The sequence below is a fragment of the Triticum dicoccoides genome, chromosome 1A, assembly GCF_002162155.2.
Source record: "Triticum dicoccoides isolate Atlit2015 ecotype Zavitan chromosome 1A, WEW_v2.0, whole genome shotgun sequence".
NCBI lineage: Eukaryota > Viridiplantae > Streptophyta > Magnoliopsida > Poales > Poaceae > Triticum > Triticum dicoccoides.
The window spans coordinates 122,374,289-122,386,440 of NC_041380.1; positions in this window are offsets into that span (position 1 = coordinate 122,374,289).

Consider the following 12,152-nt stretch of genomic DNA (forward strand, 5'->3'; position numbering starts at 1 on the left):
CGAAATTTCGGGATTAAAAACAGTTCGGACCGCACCGAAATATGCAAAATTTGGTATAATTTTTTAACCGTGGCCACAATTTGGGCTGTAATGCTAACAAAAAGAATATGGGCTCCAAAAAAACCTTAAGAATTAGCAAATGGGCTGAAAATTATTAGAAATAATGGCAGATGGGGTGTATGCTGTTTTCCGCAGATTTGAGGCTTTCATAAAAAAAAGGTTGACGCACAAGTAGTGACTGTTGGATGTCCATCCAACGGCCGTCGTGCTTCTTCAATCTCTCCTCTTCCTGCTCCAGCCGCTCAAACAAGCGCTGGCGGGACTGCCTACTCCCTCCTCCCCGCAGCCGGCTATGCTGCCGCGCAGGCCTCACCGCCCCACCGTACTCCCATCACTGGCCTAGCCATCCCTCTACTCACCCATCGATGGCAGATGAACCAGTAACCCTCGTACAGCCGTACTCCCCTCCGCGTGGGAAACAACTGCCGAGTCTTCCCTGCCTCCGTGTCGTTCCCTTCCTAGGCCTCGCCGTTGTCCACCACCCTAGTGCTCTCGGCGTGGCCTGGTCAACGTGGTCAACGACCGACATGCATCTGAAGTGGACTGTACGTGGAGAGGCCGACAGCTGGGTCCACGGCCGCACGCAAGGAAATGCCTCCTTATTACGCGCAAAATAATGATTCCTCCACCTAACATCAGGGACCCACCGAAAGGGCCTCTGTATTTCGCGAAAAAAACATTACTGCCGCTGACAGCTCGGACCCACCAGCTATATCTTCACACGCAAGGAAGTGCCTCCTTAGTACGCACAAAAAAATGAATACTCCCCCCATTAGCTGGGACCCAGTATAGTGGTAGGCTGACTTGTGGGCCTACTAAGTTGACGGGGACGGAGGGCTTTGTCAACTTAGTCAATATGCACGATTCTAGCTCCAGTGACCGTATGATGTCCATCCAACGGCCGCAGTGCTTCTTCAACCTCTGGTCTTCTTGCTCCAGCCGCCCAAACCAACGCCGGTCGTGCCTCGTGCTCCTGCCTCCCGTGGCCGGCTGCGATGCGGCGGAGGCCTCACCGCACCCTACTACTCCCACCGCTGGCCAGGCCATCCCTCTACTCACCCATACCCCCTGTTACTCTGCGGTGACGGCAGCCTCACACCGCAGTGAACCAGTGCCCTCGTACTCCTCTACGCGTGGGCATCCACTGTCGCGTCTTCCCCGGCTCCGCATCGTCCCCTTCCTAGGCCTCGCCGTCGTCCACCGCCCTGGTGCTCTCGGTGCGGCGTGGTCAACGTGGTCAAGGAACGGCTTCCATCAGACATGGACTGTACATGGAGAGGCTGACAGTTGGGTCCACGGCCGCAGCAAGGAATTCCTCCTTATTATGTGCAAAATAATTATTCCTCCACCTGACAGCGGGGACCCACTAGATAGGCCACCGTATTTCGCCCCCCTGATTGCTGGGACCCACCAGCTACATCTTCACAGGCAAGGAAGTGCCTGACAGTTGGGACCCACCTAGTTGAAGCGTACGTAGCATTGTCATTCTGTTCGCGAACGTGTACGTACATACTGGTCGATGTAGAGGCGCGCACGTGTCGTAGTAGAGGCACGCACGTAGCATGTACACGTACGTACAGCGGCCAGGGTGCAAGAAAGAAAATACGGCCACGTATGTGTACATACGGGCGGGGTCTCGAACGCCTACTCGCGCATATGTACGGCCAGGGCTCGTGTACATTGCTGGGTCGGAACGGAGAAACAGCGTCGTCGTCGTGTTCATGGGGAGGCAACGGAATGCGTCGTGTTCATAGGAAGGGCTTGGACGGAACAGGCGATGGAAACGAGGCCTAGCGTACCGCAGAACGGAGGAAACGGCCTTGTGTTCGACCGGCCACGTTCGAAACGGGATCCTGTTCATCAGGAGGGGTCTGGCGTACCGCAAAATGGAGGAAACGGACCTCCTACGGTCGAAACGGGGGTCCTGTTGATCGGGAGGGGTGTGGCGTGCCGCAAAACGGAGGAAACGGACTTGTGTTGGAGCGTTACAATCGAAACAGGGGTCCTGTTCATCGGGAGGGGTGTGGCGTACCGCAAAACGGGACTCCACAAGATACTGTTCATCTCCACCGTCGACCCCCTCCAGCATCCATGAGCTAATGTTCATCCACCGTCGACCTCCTCTAGCCTCCACCTGCGACTGTTCATCCACGGGCTCCTGTTCATCCAGCCTCCACCACGCGCTACTCCACCGGCTACTGTTCAACCACCCCTCCACTGTCTACTGTTCATCCAGCCCTCCACATCACGGGGTCCTGTTCGACCACCCCTCCACGGGCACCCCTCCATCGTCTACTGTTCATCTAGCCCTCCACACCACGGGGTCCTATTCAACCACCCCTCCACTATCTACTGTTCATCCAGCCCTCCACACCACGGGGTCCTGTTCATCCACCCCTCCACGGGCACCCCTCCACCATCTACTGTTCATCCAGCCCTCCGCCACACCACGGGGTCCTGTTCATCTAGGTTGCCACCGCTCACTGTTCATCCAACCCCCCCCTGCAACGCTCACTGTTCATCCCATCGATCGGCTTCAGTTAGCAACAGTAGCGAAGGAATCGCTCGATCGGGTTCAATTAACAGCCATCGATTGATCGCTCGGGTTCAGTAACGTGTAGCCTGCAGTGCAATCGCTCGGGTTTAGTTAGAGCCCAACGCCTCGCTCGGGTTCAGTCAGAGCCAACGCCTCGCACACACGCGCGTACGTGTACGAGAGAAACGTGCATCGCTCGGCCCCCGACCTCCACCGTAACCGGGAACTCCCCGAAATTTTCCTCCCCCTCGCTTCTACCATGGTTTTTCCGTCATGGACGGCCCAAAGAATGTCATGCAGCTGCGTCTCCAGCCCGCCCAGGATGAAAAGCCCATTTTCTGTCATGATTTTTTGTCATAGAAGTAGGAGCCCACCACATCTATGATGATACCGGGTTTTATCACGATTATCGTCATAGAAGTGTCATATGTATGACAGGAAAAAAATTCGTTCGGCCCAAAATGTCACGGATGTGTCTTTTTTTGTAGTGTTACGTGCAGTTCTATCTCCAACATGGTGTCCTCCATAAGCTTCGGAGTGACACTTGCGTAGGATCTGATCATGTTCATGCTCAGGTGCACAATATCTAATAACACCATCTACTCCTTCCTTATAAAGATGTGGGTCATCCCAAAAGTAATGCCTCAAATCATAAAAGAACTTTTTCTTTTGCCGGTATGTGAAACTAGGTGGTATAAAGTTAGCAACAATGTAATTAGCATAATCAGCATACCATGGAGCAGTATGAGAAGTATTTATGACATTTAATTGCTCATTAGGAAAGCTATCATCAATAGGTAGTGGGTCATCAAGCACATTTTCTAACCTAGACAAGTTGTCTGCAATGGGGTTCTCAGCTCCTTTTCTATCCACAATATGTAAATCAAATTCTTGTAGCAAGAGAACCCATCTAATAAGTCTAGGTTTAGCATATTTCTTTTCCATAAGATATTTAATAGCAGCATGATCAGTGTGAATAGTTACTTTAGAATCAACAATATAAGGTCTAAACTTATCACAAGCAAATATAAATGCTAAGAATTCTTTTTCAGTAGTAGCATAATTTCTTTGAGCATTGTCTAGAGTTTTACTAGCATATTGAATAACATTTAGTTTCTTATCAATTCTTTGTCATAGAACAGCACCTACAACATAATCACTAGCATCACACATAATTTCAAAGGGTAAATTCCAATCAGGTGGCTAAACAATAGGTGCAGATATCAATGCTTTCTTAAGTATTTCAAATGCTTCTACACAATCATCATCAAAGACAAATGGTATATCTTTTTGTAATAAATTAGTCAGAGGCCAAGAGATTTTTGAGAATTCCTTGATGAACCTCCTATAAAAACCGGCATGACCGAGAAAACTTCTTATACCTTTGATGTCCTTGGTACATGGCATCTTTTCAATAGCATCAACCTTAGCTTTATCAACTTCAATACCTCTTTCAGAAACTTTATGCCCCAAGACAATACCTTCATTAACCATAAAGTGGCACTTTTCCCAATTCAAGACAAGATTAGTTTCTTCACATCTCTGCAAAACTCGATCAAGGTTGCTCAAGCAATCATCAAAAGAAGATCCATAGACGGAAAAGTCGTCCATGAAAACCTCACAAATCTTTTCACAAAAGTCAGAGAATATAGCCATCATGCATCTTTGAAAGGTAGCAGGTGCATTACATAAACCAAAAGGCATACGTCTATAAGCAAAAGTACCAAAAGGGCGTGTAAAAGTAGTCTTTGATTGATCTTTGGCTGACATAGGTATTTGAGAGAAACCAGAATAACCATCTAGAAAGCAAAAATGTGTATGTTTGGATAATCTTTCTAGCATTTGATCGATAAAAGGTAAGGGGTAATGATCCTTTTTAGTAGCCTTATTTAATTTGCGGAAATCAATTACCATCCTATAACCAGTAATAATTCTTTGAGGGATCAATTCATCTTTATCATTAGGAACAACAGTAATACCTCCCTTTTTAGGGACACAATGGACAGGACTTACCCACTGACTATCAGCAACGGGATAAATTATACCTGCCTCAAGGAGCTTTAGTATCTCCTTTCTTACCACTTCTTTCATTTTAGGATTCAGACGGCGTTGATGATCACGAACTGGTTTAGCATCTTCTTCTAAATTAATTTTATGTTGACATAGAGTGGGACTAATGCCCTTAAGATCATCAAGAGTATACCCAATAGCAGCACGGTGCTTCTTCAGAGTTTTTAATAATCTCTCTTCTTCATGTTTTGAAAGGTTAGCACTAATAATAACAGGGTATATCTTTTTCTCATCAAGATAAGCATATTTAAGAGTATCAGGTAACGGTTTAAGCTCAAACACGGGATCACCCTTGGGTGGAGAAGGATCCCCTAGGATTTCAATAGGTAAATTGTTTTTCAGAATAGGTTCCTGTTTAAAGAATACTTCATCTAGTTCCCTTCTTTCATTCATAAACATATCATTTTCCTGGTCTAGCAAATATTGTTCTAAAGGATCACTAAGAGGTACGGCAATAGAAGCAAGACCAATAATTTCATCTTTACTAGATAATTCTTCTTCACGGGTTGTCTACTAAATTTAGAAAAATTAAATTCATGAGTCATATCATCTAAACCGACAGTAACAACATCCCTTTTGCAATCTATGGTAGCATTAACAGTATTTAAGAAGGGTCTACCAAATATAATGGGACAAAAACTATCTTGTGGGGAACCAAGAATAAGAAAATCAGCAGGATATTTAGTTTTCCCACACAAGACTTCAACATCTCTAACAATTCCCATTGGTGAAATAATATCTCTATTAGCAAGTTTAATTGTGACATCAATATCTTCTAACTCAGCGGGTGCAATGTCATGCATAATTTCTTTGTATAAGTCAATAGGTATTGCACTAGCACTAGCACCCATATCACATAAGCCATGATAACAATGATCTCCTATTTTAACAGAAATAACAGGCATGCCTACCACAGGTCTAGGCTTACCTGTATCACGGGGTTTAGCAATTCTAGCAGTTTCATTACATAAATAAATAGCATGCCCATCTATATTATCAGACAAGAGATCTTTAACAATATCAATATTAGGTTCAACTTTAACTTGCTCAGGAGGTGTATATGTTTTAATATTGCTTTTACGAACCACAGTTGAAGCTTTAGCATGATCCTTTATCCTAACAGGGAAAGGTGGTTTCTCAACATAAGAAGTAGGAACAATAGGATCATTATAAGTAATAATCTTTTCTTCAACTTTAATAGGTGCAGCTACTTTTACTTCTATGGGAGGATGATATTTAAACCACTTCTCCTTGGGGAGATCAACATAAGCAGCAAATGATTCACAGAAAGAGGCTACTATCTCAGAGTCAAGTCCATATTTAGTGCTAAATTTACGAAAAATATCGGTATCCATAAAAGATTTAACACAATCAAAACTAGGTGTCATACCTAACTCCTTACCATTGTCGAGGTCCCAATCTTCGGAGTTGCATTTAATTCTTTCCAATAAATCCCATTTGAACTCAATAGTCTTCATCATAAAAGAGCCAGCACAACAAGTATCAAGCATGGTGCGATTGTTACCAGAAAGCCAAGCATAAAAATTTTGAATAATCATTTCTCTTGAGAGCTCATGATTGGGGCATGAATATAACATTGATTTAAGCCTCCCCCAAGCTTGAGCGATGCTTTCTCCTTCGCGAGGCCAAAAATTATATATATAATTGCGATCATGATGAACACGATGCATACGATAAAACTTTTGATGAAATTCCAATTTCAATCATTTGTAGTTCCAAGACTCCATATCATCACATAGCCTATACCATGTCGATGCATCTCCCCTCAAAGATAAAGAGAAGACCTTCTTCTTAACAACATCTCCGGGTACACCTGCAAGCTTAAATAATCCACAAACTTCATCCACGTATATTAGATGCTCATCGGGATGTTTTGTTCCATCTCCTAAAAAAGGATTAGCTAGCAGTTTTATTACCATACCCAAAGGAATTTCAAAGCAAGCATTTTCATTTTCTGTAGGTTCAGTAGGTTGAGGAGCAGCTCTTTGCTCTACTGGTCGGGGTGAAGATACCCCGAACAAGCCCCTCAGAGGATTACTTTCCATAGTAATGAGTGACACTAAATTTCAGCACACTATATAAATTTTTCCTTACCAAATTCCACCTACCAAAGGCGCTTCACTCCCCGGCAACGGCGCCAGAAAAGAGTCTTGATGACCCACAAGTATAGGGGATCTATCGTAGTCCTTTCGATAAGTAAGAGTGTCGAACCCAGCGAGGAGCAGAAGGAAATGATAAGCGGTTTCCAGCAACGTATTCTCTGCAAGTACTGAAATAAGTGGTAACAGATAGTTTTGTGATAAGATAATTTGTAACGAGCAACAAGTAACAAAAGTAAATAAGGTGCAGCAAGGTGGCCCAATCCTTTTGTAGCAAAGGACAAGCCTGGACAAACTCTAATATGATGTAAAGCACTCCCGAGGACACATGGAAATATCGTCAAGCTAGTTTTCATCATGTTCATATGATTCGCGTTCGGTACTTTGATAATTTGGTATGTGGGTGGACCAGTGCTTGGGTTCTGCCCTTACTTGGACAAGCATCCCACTTATGATTAACCTCTATTGCAAGCATCCGCAAATACAACAAAAGTGTTAAGGTAAACCTAACCATAGCATGAAACATATGGATCCAAATCAGCCCCTTACGAAGCAACGCATAAACTAGGGTTTAAGCTTCTGTCACTCTAGCAACCCATCATCTACTTATTACTTCCCAATGCCTTCCTCTAGGCCCAAATAATGGTGAAGTGTCATGTAGTCGACATTCACATAACACCACTAGAGGAGAGACAACATACATCTCATCAAAATATCAAACGAATACCAAATTCACATGACTACTAATAGCAAGACTTCTCCCAAGTCCTCAGGAACAAAAGTAACTACTCACAAAGCATAAACATGTTCATAATCTGAACATATGATCTTCCACCAATTAAACCAACTAGCATCAACTACAAGGAGTAATTAACACTACTAGCAACCTACTAGCACCAATCCCGGACTTAGAGACAAGAATTGGATACAAGAGATGAACTAGGGTTTTGAGATGAGATGGTGTTGATGAAGATGTTGATGGAGATTGCCCTCTCCCAATGAGAGGAGCGTTGGTGATGACGATGGCGATGATTTCCCCCTCCGGGAGGGAAGTTTTCCCGGCAGAACAGCCCTGCCAGAACCCTAGATTGGTTCCGCCAAGGTTCCGCCTCGTGGCGGCGGAGTTTCGTCTGAGAAGATGGCTTATGATTTTTTTTCCCATAGAAAGAGTCCATATAGCAGAAGATGGTCACCGGAGGGCCACCAGGGAGCCCACGAGGTAGGGGGCGCGCCCAGGGGGGTAGGGCGTGCCCCCCACCCTTGTGGGCAGGGTGTGGCCCCCCTGGTGAAGTTCTTGCGCTCAATGTTTTTTACATATTTGGAAAACATCATCCGTGAAGTTTCAGGACTTTTGGAGCTGTGCAGAATAGGTCTCTAATATTTGCTCCTTTTCCAGCCAGAATCCCAGTTGCCGGCATTCTCCCTCTTTATGTAAACCTTGTAAAATAAGAGAGAATATGCATAAGTATTGTGATATAATGTGTAGTAACAGCCCATAATGCAATAAATATTGATATAAAAGCATGATGCAAAATGGACGTATCAACGTCGCCCACATCCGTATGCCATACAACGCCATCCTTGGGAATCCAGCATTGGCCAAGTTCATGGCAGTGACCCACCATGGCTACAACATCCTCAAGATGCTAGGAAGTGGCGGAATTATCACAGTACTCTGCGAAGAAAGAGATGCGGTGTGCTCCCTGGAGTGCGCCTTCCAAGCCGCAGCAATCGAAGACCCCGACAGTGAGGGCACCTTGTACCCTCCTAAGGCCATCCCCAAGAAGAAGAAGCTGCTCCACCTATGGCCTCAGGAGAGCGGCGTCTCCAGCAGCGCTGCCTCAGGATCCACGCCCGCAGCTAGGGCACCTCCCTCCCTCACATAGGAAGGCGCGCCCGGCGCCCTCCTTGGGCAAGGCTCGAGGGCTTTCTTCTGGAGGGCCTCAGACCTAGCCAACATCACGAAGGAGGCGCTCGGGCACCACATGGAGGCGTGCTTTACTGCATGTTTCCCTCAAGAGGGCACTGGGCAAGGAACGCCCAGTGCTCAGGAGTTCATCATCAAGGCAACCCAAGAGCTTCAAGAAGCAAGGACCATGCGCAGCGACCACCGCCCACCATCCGGTGCAGCTCCCCATCTTGGCGAGGATAGAGGGATGCGCGTCTACGTCGACATTCCAGGGCTCAACAGGGCCGCATCTCAGGAGCTCTTCTGGCCTTCGCACGCTGGCCAGTGCAAGGGCCCACCTCACAGCTACGTTCGCACATCATTTGGCTTGCCGAGCGCGGCTATCACCTACCAGCGTCATCTACGGAGCATCCTGGCGGCTCAAGAGGCCTGGCACCATGCAGTCCTGGCGGAAATGGCGACGGTCCTCAAGGAACCACCCGAGCCCCCAGAGCCTCCTGAGACTCAGGGCCCTGGTGGCTCATGAGGAGTGACTCTTCGGCACGAATCATCAGCTACTTCAACATTCCTTCGACAACGGTACCAGGTGACATTTTCCGGTTTACTCAGCTGGGAGTGCCCCTCGGGCTGCATCATTCCTAGGTCGCACAGACTTGCCCCTGCGGCATGTATCTTTATGCATCTTTAGCTTACTTTGCTGGGGACGCCCCTTGGGCTGCATCATCCCCAGGCCGCTCGGGTCTATCCTAGTGGCATGTATCATTTTTACATCTATTTGAACTAGCTTATCTCCTTGCATGGTTCTCTTATGGCTATCACTTGTTTGAACATCTCGCAGCATCCCGCGTTGCTGACCAATCTCCTGTTTACCCCGTGGCGAAAACTCCACATACTGGCACGGCGCTTGTTCTCGGGTCCGTCCCTGCAACGCTGATAAATCTAAGAGATCGAGCTCTGGCTTGCGGCCCGCTCCGCACATGTCACCTCATCATACCCTCAGTGCATTTCGTCTTCTTGTGGGGCAATCAGCAGATGGGTAACAGCGTTGGGCTATGCGCTCTCTCCAACTAACCTGCAGGAACCTCCCGAGGATGACAGCGGGCGGTACCACAGGCTCCTTCTTTTCCCATGCAATTCGCTTGCGCGTTAAAGGGGGGCACCTGAGCATCGCGCCTCAGGAGCCCTTACTGGCTATCCAGCCCTCACCCCCTGGCCTTGACCACGGCATCTCAACCTGGCATACCAACGGCGGCTGAGCTCGCTCGAGGGTCGGGACCCGAGGACGTAGAGCACACGAAAGAGCGTGGTAAAGAAGGGAAAGCTTGCACGGACCTAACCCGGCTTCACTATGGCCATTGACGCACGAGCCTGGCACAGCACAAGGAATCGACTCTGGACCACTAAGATAAGTTTTCGCACTCGGGTCAGCCAAGCGTTGTGGCATAGGATTCCCATCTCTTGCAACCTTGCTACGATGACGCCGCCTTCCTTTCCCATCCTTAGGTAGCTGCTTGCGCGCTAAGGGGGAATTGCGCCTCAGGAGCTCTTACTGGATCTCAGGCCGCTCACCTCCTGGCCTTGACCACGGCATCGCGACCTGGCATACCAGTGATGGTTGCAGCCTGCCTAGGGACCGGGACTTGTCGGCGTAGAGCACCAAGCTACTGCCAGGTTGGAAAGGGGGGACTGAGCCGAAGCAGGACATGCAGTCATACATCTTCATAATAAGAACAATATTAACCAAAGGGCACTATAGATCCTTTACACGCCCCCATGGGGTTCGTCTCAATTCCTCGCAGGGAACAAAAGAAGAAGGTTTCTAGGAGCCCTATCTACAAGCGTCAACGCCACCGATGCCATCATCAACAGTGGGCCATGGGAGGCCGATGCCAACCCCATCCAGATCAACGACGATGGGGGAAGATGCCGCAGTCGCGCTCTGGGCACGGCGAGAGCTCGGGGCACGTAGCTGTCGTCGCTCGTCTCCGAAGTGTCGTAGGGCTCGGCAGAGTCGTTGGACTCCCAGGCGCCGTCGCTGCTGCTGGAGGAACTGCCAGCTAGGCTAGCGGCAGGCCCGGCTCCTCCGTTGTGCCGTCCTGATGACCCCCTCCAGGGCAGCACTCCAGGAGGCGGCCTTCCTCGTCAAAGACCTTGAAGAACATCGTGGAGGCGCCATCGTATTCGAAGTGGTTGGCGAGGGCGCCCTCCGCACGGCAAACCCGGGCGACCTCACCCCATCCGCCGGTCATGAAGATCTTGCCCGGGGAGACGACCTCAACCTCCGCCCCCATCGTTGAAGCATCGCACTCAGCGTGCTGCAGCCATAGCTCGAGGGGACCCCTCGGCGGCATTTCGGCGGAGAAGAATGGCGGGAACCGGATCCACGTACGCGGTGGCATCGCCGCCCACACCACAAGTTCACGCGAGGAGCCCTCGGCGTGGGTTCGCGGGGCAGCGGCACGCGCCACCATTGCACGGGCACTGCGGCTGTGGCGCGAGGGGTGTCGGTCCCTACCTCCTCCTCCAGAGTCCGCCACCTGGGCATACAAGGGCAGCGGATAGCTGGGGGGAGGCCGTTTGTGCCAAGGCCTCGATACCTCCGGCCTTATGACGACATCGCGAGAGCGGGCAAGCCTCTTCTTCAGCGGGAGAGGCCCAAGCTCTTCAAGGGGGATTTCCCCTTCTCGGCAGCGGAGAGCCTCCGTATCGGCGCCATGGATGACGTAGCGAAGCAGTGAAGTAAGGAAGAAGAAGCAAGCGGAATGGATGAAGAGATGGGCGACGGGGCTCCGCCCCCTCCCCATTTATAGTGGGAGAAGGCCAACCGACAACCCCCATGATCACAGGTAATGATGGCTTTTCTGCATGCACCAGGGACTCGTCAAGTCGGGCAGTTGCCGAGGCAGCGTGGGGAAGCGGAGATGCCCACGTCTCGTCAGTCGCCACACGTCAATCAAGGCCACAAGCTATTGGGGCCTGCGGTGCTCCGCACTTGTCCCTTGGCTTCGCCTTGAAGCCAAGTCCGAGCGCGCCTTGGGACCGGGGGCTACTGTCGGCTTTCTGGGAACGGGGGTCCCCAGACTTGCCTGCCTGCGGCCCATGGCGTGGCTCCTCCAGCGGCCTGGTACGGCCCATCTTCACCAGCAAACACTCAAGACCCTCGCGAGGGGCCAAGCCTCGCGAGGCGGACGACACAAGACCTCCTCAGGGGCAACCTCACTAGGCTGGCTCGCGAGGAGCGGAAAGATCAAGGCGAGGGGCACCTTATGAGGTTCATGTGACGTGAGCCATGACGACCAAGGCCGGGAGGGTGCTAGGCGGGCGCTAGCAGGCGTAGAGCACCAGTTGCCTCTTTGGTGCTAAAGGAGCAGGTGCAGGCGAGGAACCTCCAAGCATCAGGCAAAGGTTTCCATATCGGTGCAACGAGACCAAGACCAGCAGGACGGCAGGACGGAGG